The following is a 13,460-nucleotide window of genomic DNA, read 5'->3' on the forward strand; positions in this document are numbered from 1 at the left end:
CCCGGGGCACGGTGCTGGGCACAGTCCCGCCTGCCAGCACCAAGAAACTCTGGACTCGACTTCCCCCCTTGCCGCTTCCAGCTTCGGCCTCACTGGAATCGGGGTCACCGCGGGAAGCCTCGGGAGCACAATGCACTTTTGTATGGCCTCTGCGTCCCCAGTCCCCGCTGGCAGCACCCGCTTGGACCTGGAGGCGACCTTTGTCCCACATGCTCCCAGCCCTCCCCGCAAGGCAGAACATTCTGTAACTGCTCAGCGTCTGCTGACTTTCCGAGGCTCCCCCCACACCCCCCCAGCCCCCCGGCCCCGAGCATAAGCCGGCTGGCCCCAAACGAATGAACGGGGAGCAGGACCGGGCCTGTTTGTTTGATCCCTTCACCGCACCGCCCCTCGCCCCCTCTGTGCATCTCACAGAGCCACGCTTCCCTTGGAGGGGGGCGGGGAGGGAGGGGGGCTTCACCAGATCTACCGCCGCTGTCAGGAGAGAAGCCAGGCTAGGGGGAGACCCCCCTAAGCCACGCACGCCAGCTTCCAGGATCCAGGACCCATTTCTCCTCCCGCCACGCTCCGGGAGGCTGTTCATTTACAGCCCGGCCCCGGCCCGGCAAATGAGCGTTCGTATTGCTTACGACAACTTGGACTTTAGATGCCCCATGACCTCGGTATCGGAGCATTTTGAAATGAATCAAGTTAAGGGACTGCTGGGTAGAGCTTCCCTGGGGAGGGTTGGCAAGGCCAGAGAGGGGTCAGCGTGGGACCTTTTCCCACTTGGCCGGGCCGTTTCCTGCCCTCCGCTGGCTGGCGCAGGCCGTTCAACGTGCTGCCGGCTCTATTTTTAAACCGCAGGAGCCAGTTCAGCTAAAGGTGACATTTATAGTCCCGGCAGCGGCCGTTGACCGGAGTAGCTTCAGGCCCTCAGCAAACAAGGGACCTGGACAATGTAACCCTGAACGCGCGTGGCCCAGGAGCCTGGCGGACGGAGCGGTGAGTGAGACGACTTCCCGCGGCCACCGGGAAGTCAGCGTCCAAGTGATCCCGAGGCAGAAACGTGTGTCCGGGGGGCTCCGGGGAAAACATCAGTTGCCGCCGTGCTGGTGGGGTGAGCACGACTCCGATTGAAAGTCCAGAATGCAGGGCTGGAGCGATAGCACAGCGGGGAGGGCGTTTGCCTTGCACGTGGCCGACCCGGGTTCAAATCCCAGCATCCCATATGGTCCCCTGAGCACCGCCAGGGGTAATTCCTGAGTGCGTGAGCCAGGAGTGACCCCCTGTGCATCGCCGGGTGTGACCCAAAAAGAAAAAAAAAAAGTCCAGAACGCGTTGCTAGTGGCCGAAGGGGTCACTTCCCTCTGGAGACGGTGCCATGGCTGGGAATCGTGCCCAGGCTCTTTCCTCAGTTCCACAAACCAGAGCGGTGGGTTTAAGGCAGAGTTCTACCACCCCCTCCCCCACCCCCCAACTAAGCCAACCAACCAGATGACTACCTTAAAGAGAAATGTCTCCTTTACGGGCTGGGGCAGTCGTTACAGCGGGGAGGGCGCTTGCCTCGCTCATTTCAATCCCTGATATCCCGTATCATCCCCTGAGCACCGCCAGGAGTTAACTTCAGAGTGCAGAGCCAGGAGAACCCCCCTGAGCATCACCAGGTGTGGCTCAAAGATAAAACAAAAATACAAAAAAAGAAAGAAAGAAAGAAAAATATCTCATTTATGGACATGTCTAATTTTTTCAAGCGGAGGCTCAATTAGAAAAAGTATATTCGCGGGGGCTGGAGCAATAGCACAGCGGGGAGGGCGTTTGCCTTGCATGCAGCCGACCCAGGTTCGATTCCCAGCATCCCGTATGGTCCCCGAGCACCACCAGGAGTAATTCCTGAGTGCAGAGCCAGGAGTAGCCCCTGTGCATCGCCAGGTGTGACCCAAAAAGCAAAAAAAAAAAGAAAAAAGAAAGAAAAAAGAAAAAGTGTATTCAAGGGGCTGGAGATACAGTTCAGTGGCTAGGCCACTTGCCTTGCACTCAGCTGACCCAGTTTGATCCTTGGCACCCGAGATGGTCCCCTGGGCTCCTTCAGGAGTGATCCGTCGAGCCTGGGGCCAGGAGTAAGCCCTGAGCATCGTTTGTGTGGCCCCAAAACAAACAAAAAGAATACAAAGCCAACTCAAGGGCCAGGGAGTCCAAAGGACTGGGTTTCATGCCTCGTATGCAGGAGGCCTGGAGACAAATGGTCCCCCAAACACTGCCGGGAGTGACCCTTGGGCACCCCCAGACACCGCCTCTATATAAAAGGCAGACTCTATAAGGGGTCTGCATGGACTTGTATTACTAGAAAGCAGGATTTCTTTTCTTTTCTTTCTTTCTTTTTTTTTTTTTTCTTTTTGGGTCACACACAGCGATGCTCAGGGGTTACTCCTGGCCTTGCACTCAGGAATTACTCCTGGTGGTGCTTGGGGGACCATATGGGATGCCAGGGATCGAACCCGGGTCGGCCGCGTGCAAGGCGAACGCCCTCCCCGCTGTGCTATCGCTCTGGCCCCGTTTTTTTTGGTCTTTTGCAAGGCAAACATCCACCTGCTGTCCTCTTGCTCCTGCCCTGCTTTTTCGTCTGTAACAAGCATGTACTGGGACCGGAGTGAGAGCGTAGCAGGTCAGGCACTTGCCTTGCACACAGCCGACCCGAGTTCGGTTCCTGGCCCCACCAGGAGTGATCCCGGAGCCCCGAGTCAGGAGTAAGCCCTGAGCACCGCCAGGTGTGCCCCCCCCCCGCCCCAAAATAGTTTAGGAGCCACATAACAAGCATGTGCGAAAAGAGGCCGTGCCAGTGGCCAGAGAGAGAGAGAGAGAGAGTACAGTGGGGAGGGCACCTGCTTTGCACTCAGTTGACCTGGGTTCGATGCCCAGCATCCCATATGGTCCCCCTCCCCAAGCTCTTCCAGGAATAATTCCAGAGTGAGGAGTAAGCCCTGAGCATCACCAGGTGTGGCCGAAAACAGCAGGGGGCGAGGGGGGAAGAGAGCCCAGGTGAGAGAGGCCCTCCGGACATTGTATCATCTTTCTGCCCCTCCTCCAGGGAGCCACAGGGTACAGGTTGGCAGAGCAACTTCCAGACTCTGTTCCCCAAAAGCCCCCCATTCTGGGTGTTCCCCACAAGGCATTTGTCTCTCTGGATCCAGTCGTATTCATTATCATTTGACATACGAGCCCTTGGGAGGGAGGGCAGCCAAGTACCCAGATCTGCCTAGGAGGGGCCGTGGTTATAGCATAGCGGGGTGGGCACTTGCCTTGCATGTGGCCGACCTGAGTTCGATCCCCGGCTCAGCACCACCAGGAGTAATTCCTGAGTGCAGAGCCAGGAGGAAGCCCTTGGCATCCCGGGGTGTGGTCCTGAAACCCCAAAAATAAAACCACCAAATCTGCCTAGGAGCTGAGGGGGGTTCATGTATAAGCTGAAAGACACAGATACTGTTTTACTCTCTCTCTCTCTCTCTCTCTCTTTTCTTTTCTTCTGGTTTTGGGGAAGCACCCAGCAGTGCTTGGGAGCTACTCTTGGCACAGTGCTCAGAGTCGCTTCTGGTGATGCTCAGGGGACCATGAGGTACGGGGATTGAATCTGGGCCTCCTGCTTGCAAAGTATATGCCCAGCCTCTTGTCAGAGCTCTGTCTCTGTTTTCTCTTTTGCGACACCCAGGATCGAACCCAGGACTTTGAGCTTGTAAGTTGTATTTTATCGTTGTGTGACATACATCCTCGCCTTAGAAAGTGTGGGAGATTGGGGCTGGAGCGATAGCACAGCGGGGAGGGCGTTTGCCTTGCACGCGGCCGACCCGGGTTCAATTCCCAGCATCCCATATGGTCCCCTGAGCACCGCCAGGAGTAATTCCTGAGTGCATGAGCCAGGAGTAACCCCTAAGCATTGCTGAGTGTGCCCAAAAAAAGCAAAAAAAAAAGGAACAAAAACAAAAAAACTGTGGGAGGTTTTCTGTGTTTGTTTAATCAACAGCTCCAAGTTTTACCTGGAAAGATCCAATCAGTCCGGCCTGAGTTCAGCCCAGCAGTTGGTACAGCACTTGCCTTGCATGTGGCCGACCCAGGTTCGATCCCCAGCACTCCATATGATCCCCTGAGCTCGCCAGGAGTGATCTCTAAGCACAGAGCCAGGGGTAAGCCTGGAGGACCTGGGCAAGATGGAAAGCTTGAATAGAAATCTAGCCTGGTGTGGCTCAAAAACAAAACAAACAAGCAAAGAGCTAATCAATTGTAATCATGTGAGGGATGTGCAAACATCCTGCCAATCTGTGGCTTTGGGGAGTCTGGGAGGCATTTAATGTTCATACAAAGGACTTCAGTTTTTGTCTGGCTTTCTTTCGGGGTCACACTCCGTCGTGCTCAGGGGCTGTTCTTGCGTCTGTGTTCAGGAGCGGTTCTGACGGGTATTCAGGGGACCACATGTGGCCCTGGGAACTCGAACCAGGGTCAGCCCCATGCAAGGCCAGCGCCTTCCCTCCTGTCCTATTTCTCCAGTCTCTAACAAAGGACTCTTGTTTCCTGACACTGCGTCACATCCTTTTATCACCTTTAGATCTGAGACAAATTAGAGTATTTGACTGAAAGAGTATTTCACAAGATGTGCAATCTTTATGGGGAAATCAACATCTTAATCTTTTGAAATAGAAGTTTCTTCAAAGTCTTATTGTTATGGAAACCAGGATATCAACCTTTGGTTTGGGGGGGGGGAGCCACTCCTGATGGTTCTCGGGGGACCCTGTGGTGTGAGGTATTAAACCAGCGCTGGCCACAAGCAAGGCAACACCAGAACCCCTACACTTTCTCTCTCTGGCCCAGGGACCCTTCATTCGATTGGAGATTGAACTTGGACTTGGACAAGATTTGAAAGCTTGAATACAAATCTAGCATCTCAGAGTTGGGGGAGAGAGTACAAAGGACCAGAACTCATGCCTAGCACATCTGAAGCCCCTAGTTGGATCCCTGGCACCTCAAGGCCCCTGAGCACTGCCAGGGTGACCTCCAGCACCTCTGGCCATTACCACGCTGAGTGAGCCTGAAGTGTCACCTGCAGTAATCCCCGAACCCTCTCCCCTCTCCCCAGCAAATCTCCCCCCCTTCCGCCCCCCGTAACAATGAAAGCAGAAGGAACTCTTTTTTTTTCTTTTTGGCTTTTTGGATCACACCCGGCGATGCACAGGGGCTACTCCTGGCTCTGCACTCAGGAATTACTCCTGGCGGTGCTCAGGGGACCCTATGGGATGCTGGGGATCGAACCCGGGTCGGCCTCGTGCAAGGCAAGCGCCCTCCCTGCTGTGCTATCCTTCCAGCCCCCAGAAGGAGCTCTTGCACTCAAACCAAGAAGGCACATTTCTCGTTGTCCTGGTCAAGTGTCGTTTGCGTAATTACTTACCTTTGAGTCTCCTGGCTGTCCGGAAGCTAGGCTGCCTGGTTTCAGGGTGCGGGGCAGGGGGGGGGTGCGCTGCCTGGTTTCAGGGTGGTGGGATCCAGGCCCCTGGGCCCCGACAGACCAGGCTGGATACAGCAAGAAAGTAGAACTATGAATTCTGGGGGCAGCGACACCCCGGGTGTTCCCGAATGCACGAGAACAATCCCTAGAGGGACGTGTCATTCAGTTCAGGATGCAGACCAGGAAGCCAAGGGTCAGAGATTGCCCAGGTGAGCTCAGGTCATGCAGGTGACCAATGGCAGCGCGTCCTGTGGGCCAGCCCTGGTCCAGGAGGCCTGCGCTTGGACCTGCTCTCACACCTGGGCCGTCCTGACCTGGAAGCAAAACCCAGTCTGGAGAGAGCCCCTCAGCCGGCCCGGAGCTGCTTCTGGGGACGAACTAAAGCTGCTGCCCTCGGAGCCAAGGAAAGCAGGGGCAGCAGTGAATCAGGGGCGGGAGCTGGCCCCACCCGAGCACCGGCTTCGCATGCTGGAGGCCCGGGTTCCATCCCCAGCACGGCTGGGCCCGCCGAGCTCTCCTGCGAGTAGCCACACAGCACCCCCAGGGGTGGCCCAGAAACTCCAACGGGAGCGGCAGCCTCACTTCCCTCTGTGCCGGACACCGCTCAGCTGGGTGGTTCAGCTGCCAGAATCATTCATTGCTGGCAAAGGCCTGAGCCGACAGCAGGGACTGTGGCAGGGGCTCACAGGCCCCTACAGAGGGGTGGGGGGGCCCTCCTGGGGGTCTCATGCTAAGGGTATCAGGATCCCCAGGCCCGGGCCAAAGACACACTGGAAAGAGACCCTGAGGAGCAATGGAGAAGCTGTCGTTCCATCAGGGGCCAGTGGCCAAAGTGGCTTGGGTCAGGTTTACCTTCTCCAACCCCGAGTCTCCTCCGCCGTAAAGGAAGGCTCTCTCGTCTCAGGCCCTGCTCCCAGGGCAGACGGAGAGCACTGCCAGGCATGCCCCGGTGACAGGAGCGACAGTACCGGGGAGGGCGTTTGCCTTGTACGTGACCCAGGTTTGATCCCCAGCATCCCATGGGGTCCCCTGAGCACCACCAGGAGTAATTCCTGAGTGCAGAGCCAGGAGGAACCCCTGTGCATCGCTGGGTGTGACCCAAAAAACAAAAACAAAACAGAAAGAAAGAAAGAAAGAGAGAGAGAGAGAGAAAGAAAGAAAGAAAGGAAGGAAGGAAGGAAGGAAGGAAGGAAGGAAGGAAGGAAGGAAGGAAGGAAGGAAGGAAGGAAGAAAGAAAAGAAAGAGAAGAAGGAAGGAACGAAGGAAGGAACAAAGGAAGGAAGGAAGAAAAAGAAAGAAAGAAAGAAAGAAAGAAAGAAAGAAAGAAAGAAAGAAAGAAAGAAAGAAAGAAAGAAAGAAAGAAAAGAAAGAGAAGAAGGAAGGAACGAAGGAAGGAACAAAGGAAGGAAGGAAGAAAAAGAAAGAAAGAAAGAAAGAAAGAAAGAAAGAAAGAAAGAAAGAAAGAAAGAAAGAAAGAAAGAAAGAAAGAAAAGAAAGGGAAGAAGGAAGGAACGAAGGAAGGAACAAAGGAAGGAAGGAAGAAAAAGAAAGAAAGAAAGAAAGAGAGAAAGAAAGAAAGAAAGACAGAAAGAAAGAAAGAAAGAAAGAAAGAAAGAAAAGAAAGAGAAGAAGGAAGGAACGAAGGAAGGAACGAAGGAAGGAAGGAAGAAAAAGAAAGAAAGAAAGAAAGAAAGAAAGAAAGAAAGAAAGAAAGAAAGAAAGAAAGAAAGAAAGAAAGAAAGAAAAGAAAGAGAAGAAGGAAGGAACGAAGGAAGGAACAAAGGAAGGAAGGAAGAAAAAGAAAGAAAGAAAGAAAGATAGAAAGAAAGAAAGAAAGAAAGAAAGAAAGAAAGAAAGAAAGAAAGAAAGAAAGAAAGAAAGAAAGAAAGAAAGAGAAAAGAAAGAGAAGAAGGAAGGAACGAAGGAAGGAACAAAGGAAGGAAGGAAGAAAAAGAAAGAAAGAAAGAAAGAAAGAAAGAAAGAAAGAAAGAAAGAAAGAAAGAAAGAAAGAAAGAAAGAAAGAAAGAAAGAAAGAAAGAAAAGAAAGAGAAGAAGGAAGGAACGAAGGAAGGAACAAAGGAAGGAAGGAAGAAGAAAGAAAGAAAGAAAGAAAGAAAGAAAGAAAGAAAGAAAGAAAGAAAGAAAGAAAGAAAGAAAGAAAGAAAGAAAGAAAGAAAGAAAGAAAGAAAGAAAGAAAGAAAGAAAGAGAAAGAAATGCTCCAAGGGCCAGCTAGTATACCAGATAAGGTGCTTGTCTCGCACAAGCCCCATCTAGCCCCCCTCTGCCGGGTATGATTCATAAAAAAACAAATCATCATCATCATCATTATCATCATCATCATAGTAATAGGGGCTGGAGGTCAGCCCCTGAAGAGCCCCCAGTGCAACATCATTAGGAGGGCCGAGTTGAGATAGACTTCTAAGATCTCAGGGAAAGGACGAAATGAGATGCTACTGAGCCCGCCCGAGAAATCGGTGATTAACGGGATTTCGTGATTCCAGTAATTCGTGAGGGGCTGGAGCGATAGCACAGCGGGTAGGGCATTTGCCTTGCACGCGGCCAACCGGGGTTTGATTCCCAGCATCCCATAGGGTCTCCCAGCACAGCCAGGAGTAATTCCTGAGTAATTCCTGAGTGCAGAGCCAGGAGTAACCCCTGTGCAGCGCTGGGTATAACCCCCCAAAATAATAATAATAATAATAAAAACCACACAAATGGGGGCTGGAGCTATAGCACAGCGGGGAGAGCATTTGCCTTGCACATAGCTGACCTGGGTTCAGTCCCCGACGTTCCATATGGTTCGCTGAGCACTGCCAGGAGTGGTCCCTGAGTGCAGAGCCAGGAGTAGCCTTCGTCAGGTGTGATCCCAAAACCAAAAAAATAAAACAACACCCTCCCCCCGAAAAACATCACTATCTCCAGTGCACGGCTAACGTCCTCAGCCATGTCTCTGACCAGCCGCTGGAAGCAGGAGTCACAGACGGTCCTGGTGGTCTCTTACCCTGATTCATCTCTGCCTGCCAGTCGCGGAGGGGAGAAGGGGGTCTCGGGCCCTGCCGGACTCCCACATTCTGGGCTGGGCCGCTGAAGCTCTTTCCAGGGATCCGTCTCCCTGACCTCTGGCCTTCCGCACCTCCATGTTTAGAGGCTGGATGGGATCAGGTGCAAATCCCCGGCGGGGACACGTCAGCGGTGTCACCACGCGCTTTCCATGTTCTCGCGAGCACCTGGATTGTGTTACCCCTCAGAGGGACGTGCCCAGAGGTCAGCCCGCGGCCCCTGTGAATTCCCACCCCCTAGCACCTGCAGCTTGCACCCCAGGAGCGCGGTGGCCGTTATGGTCTTGAACAGTGGCCGTTCCTTCAGCCACCCCTTGCGTTCCTGTCCTTGTTCCCCAACATCTGACATTTCTCCACCCTCGAGACTCTGAAATGCTTTTTTTCCTACAGGAAAGGCAGGACCAGGGGCGTGGTGGGGGGGTGGGGAAAAGTCATTTTTCAGAGCATCGATTCTCACAGCCGTCGTGGTTCCCAAAAGGGATCAGTGAGGCTTGTTTGGGGTCATTTGTTTGAATTCATGATTTTTTGGGGGGAGAGGGTGAAGGAGTTTGGGGTCACCCCCGGAGCTCCTCGGGGCCTACTCCTGGCTCTGTGCTCAGGGATCACTCCTGCAGTGCTTGGGGCACCCTCTGTGGTGCCGGGGATGGGAGCCAGGTGGCCCCCATGGAAGTCAAGCTCCTCTCTGGCCTGACCTTGTGCGTTTTGAAAGCTCATGTGACAGATTTCAATCCGCCACAGCCATCATCCTATTTGTGATTTTAATTCTTTGTTGTTGTTCAATGGTTTGGGGGCCACCCCCACAGGGCTCAGGGGCTACTCCTGGCACATTACTTGCAGGGGTGAGCTGGGGGGGGACTGTCTCCCCTGGTGATCAGGGGGCTGGAAGGTGCCAAGGATTGAACCCAGGTCTCATACAGAGCAGAGCACGTATGTTAGCCCTTGGGGCACTCTCCCTGGTCTCTTAACTTGTGAGGTTTTTGTGTGTGTGGTTTTTTTTTTTTTTTTTTTTTTTTTTGCTTTTTGGGTCACACCCGGCGATGCACAGGGGTTACTCCTGGTTCATGCACTCAGGAATTACTCCTGGCGGCAGGGGACCATATGGGAAGCTGGGAATCGAACCCAGATTGGCTGCATGCAAGGCAAACACCCTACCTGCTGTGCTATCGCTCCAGCCCTCTTAACTTGTGAGTTTTTATTTTTATTTATTTATTTTTGGCTTTTTTGGTCATGCCTGGTGATGCACAGGGGTTACTCTTGGCTCTGCACTCAGGAATTACCCCTGGCGGTGCTCAGGGGACCATATGGGATGCTGGGAATCGAACCCGGGTCGACCGCGTGCAAGGCAAACGCCCTCCCCGCCGTACTATCACTCCGCCCCCCCCCCCAGGAGACCTTGTGAGGTTGCCCTGACTCTAGACGAGATCGCAGGGCTCCAAAGTTCCAGACTCCAACACTGACCAATTCGGACACTCCTGGCGGGCGGCGATGCCAAGGTTTTGGGCTCTGTGACCTGAGCTGCATTTTATTTTTAGCCGTGGAAAGGGGGCGGGAGAGAGCGTTCAAAGGGCTGTGGAGCACAGGCTGTGTGTGCTGGGGACCCAGATGGGAACTCCAGCACGGCCTGGTCCAGACACAGAACAGAGCCGGAGGAAGGGTGGGCGGGAGCGGAGAAAGCGCCTTTAAACGTTTCTGTTTTGTTTTGTGTTTGGGCCACACCCCGCAGTGCCCCGGGCTTGCTCCTGTCTCTGAACACAGGAATCCTGCCTGGCCGGCTGGGGGGGGGGGGGCCATGTGAGGTCAGGGCTCGAACCCAGGTTGGCTGCATGCAAGGAAAGCGCCCTCCTTGCTGTAGTATCACTCGGCCCCAATAATGCTTCTTTTTAGAGCACTTTCTAGAGCGCCCAGGGCCTTCACCACCCGTGTGTTTGCACCCAGATTTCCAAAGCTGGAGCAACGAATCACCCCAGAGGGTCAGGTGGGGTTCACCTCACATGGCAAGGTGGCCCCGCCTGCCCTCTGGCATCTGTGTGGGAGGGGGCATTGGGAGGAAAATATACGTACCCCGTGTACACCTTGACGTCGAGGAGTATTGCAGGAAGCCCTGGGTTGCCTGGAGACCAGCCAGCATTCCCCCCTCAAAGAGACTCACTGAGGAGAACCCACCAACACGCGTGATCGTGACTCTTGGTCACAGATTCCACGCATGCCAGGCTGGGCACGCAGCCCTCTCAGCCGCCCTGCATGGCAGGCACAGCTGGTCCCGTTACTGATCCCATCTCACAGATGGGAACACAGAGGTTTGTGTGAACTCTGCCCGGTGGTGCCCCACCCCCGCTTTCCTCCTGGGCTCTGACACAACGCTTGGCGCAGTGGTCAGGCACTTGCCCTGCACATGGCCCACCGGGTTCCATCCCCGCCATCCCCCACGGTTCCCCGAGCCCCACCGGGGAGTCATTGGTCAGCGCAGAGAGCCCTGAGCACTGCTGGGTGTGACCCCCACCCCCACAAAGCGAAAGCCACTTCCTCTACTTGCCCTGTCCCCACCTGGCTAAAGCCCCCACACCAGCCCTGGCAGAGACACCCCTTTGTTTTTTTTTTGCTTTTGGGGTCACACCCAACAAGGCACAGGGTTTACTCCTGGCTCATGCACTCAGGAATGACTCCTGGCAGTGCTCGGGGGACCCTATGGGAGTCTGGGAATTGAAACTGGGTCGGCCACATGCAAAGCAAACGCCCTCCCCACTGTGCTCTCGCTCCAGCCCCGCAGAGACACTCCTTACCGCCACACCCTGCCAGGGGCTTCCTCTCGGTGGCTGGCATGGCGGGCCGGGCTCTGCCTTGCATGTTCTGGGGCCCCAGCGGTCCAGCTGGAGCCAGGAAATTGCCGTGACTGGCACCGCCAGGGTCCTGGGGCCTAGCGGGAAGGAGGCTCATGACTCTGCGGCGAGCCCGGCCCTCTGCAGGGGAAGGCTCAGCGGCGGGTGGAACAGATGGGCCGAGAGATTGGCTGAGGCCAAGGAGCAAGTTTTCCACCCGACGGGGGCCGGCTCCGCTTACATTTCTCCCAGGCAGGGCTGGAGCTTTTCAAGCCGGTGCTGCCAGGGCCAACGGGACTGGGAGAATCTTATCAAAAGTTTGGTTTGGCTGCGTCATGCTCATGCACCTGCCATGGGCCCGGCTCTGTGCCTGTGCCCGCTCCAGAGGGCCCTGGGCCTTTCCCTCCCCCGGGAGAACCAAACTCACGGGCTCGGCTTGGGTGGGTTTTTCCCTCCTGAGCTGGAGGCCTCCGGGGCCACACACCTGCTCCTTCCTAGGCTCGTGTGGTTTGGCATTTGGCACAAACTCCCAGCAGTGTCCTCTGCGTCCTCTAGCAAAATCAGAGTCGGGATGTGTTCCCCCCACTCCCGGGATCCTGGGATGCTGGGGTGAGTTTTGGGGATGGGTCCCGGCTTGCTCCTTTCCCAAGTCCTCTCGGTCCAAACCTCGCCTCTGGAGTCAGACTTCGGGCGTGGGGCCGTTCCCTCCCCGCTGTGTGACTTTGGGCAGGTCCTCCTCTCTGCGCTTCGGGCTCTCAGGCCCAATCTGTGAAATGGGCTTTTAAATCTATCTATCTATCTGGGCTGGAGCGATAGCACAGCGGATGGGTGTTCGCCTTTCACGCAGCCGACCCATGTTTGATTCCTCCGTCCCTCTTGGAGAGCCCGGCAAGCTACTGAGAGTATGGAGCCCGCATGGCAGAGCCTGGCAAGCTCCCCGTGCATACTGGATATGCCAAAAACAATAACAATAAATCTCTCAATGAGAGATTTTACTAGTGCCCGCTCGAAATCTATCTATCTATCTATCTATCTATCTATCTATCTATCTATCTATCTATCTATCTCTCTATTTTTGTCTTTTGGGTCACACCCAGCAATGCTCAGGGGTTACTCCTGGCTCTGCACTCAGGAATTGCTCCCAGCAGTGTTCAGAGGACCCTATGGGATGCCGGGGATTGAACCCGAGTTGGCCACGTACAAACGCCCTCCCCACTGTACTATAACTCTGACCCCTGCTTTCCCCACCCCACACACCCTTTTTTTGGCAGTGTGTGGAATCAAACTCAGAGCCTCCTACTTACAAGAAAGAGTTTTTCCCCTTTTTTTCTTTTTCTTTTAAACTTTATTCAGTGGACAAAGGGTTGGATCACACCAGGTGGTGCACGGGAGTGATTCCTGGCTCCGGGCTCAGGAGGACTCCCCTCAGCAGTGCTCCTGTGTGGTACCAGGGGTATGTGAACCAGTCAGGGCAGCTGCCACTTCATGCAAGGCTAGTAGCCTTGTTTCATCTACTCTCCAGGCCCGCGTCCCCATTTTGGACAAGAGTGCCCATTTTATTTATTTATTTTTTGGACTTTTTGCGTCACACCTGGCAATGCTCAGGGGTTCTCCTGGATCTGCACTCAGGAATCACTCCCAGTGGTGCTCACGGCGGGGGGCTGGGGGACCATCTGGGATACCGGGTATTGAACCCTGATCGGGCGCGTGCAAGGCAGATGCCCTCCCTGCTGTACTATTGCTCTGGCCCCAAGAGTTCCCATCTTTGACAATAGTTATAATATCACCATCTAGCATAATGCCAAGAGCAGATTCTGTTTTTTTGTTTGTTTCTGTTTGGGGGGTCACGCCCTGCAGTGCTCAAGGGTTACTCCTGGCTCTGCACTTAGGGATCACTCCTGGCCGTGCTCAGGGGACCATATTGGGGACCGGGGGATAGAACCCGTTCTACGGCCGCTCTGGCCCCCAGGTTATGGTATTTTGTTGTTGTAGTTGTTTTTTTGTTTTAGATCACAGCTGGCTGTGCCCAGGGCTTACTCCTGGCTCTGCACTCAGGGATCACTTCTGGAAGGCTCAGGGGACCATATGGGATGCCAGGGATCAAACCTGGGTCA

At 54.5% G+C, this 13,460-nt stretch overlaps 1 protein-coding gene across 1 annotated transcript in view; it reads left to right on the forward strand.

The window, feature by feature from the left end:
* Nucleotides 1–734: 734 nt before the first annotated feature.
* The window catches only part of ACACB (acetyl-CoA carboxylase beta), a 109,168-nt gene continuing 96,442 nt past the window's right edge, over nucleotides 735–13,460 (forward strand). Inside the window, exon 1 of the mRNA XM_055146942.1 lies at nucleotides 735–984. The gene's annotated coding sequence lies outside the window, so the exon portion shown is untranslated. The remainder of the gene's footprint in view (nucleotides 985–13,460) is intronic.

The sequence above is a fragment of the Sorex araneus genome, chromosome 9 (genome assembly GCF_027595985.1).
Source record: "Sorex araneus isolate mSorAra2 chromosome 9, mSorAra2.pri, whole genome shotgun sequence".
Classification (NCBI taxonomy): domain Eukaryota; kingdom Metazoa; phylum Chordata; class Mammalia; order Eulipotyphla; family Soricidae; genus Sorex; species Sorex araneus.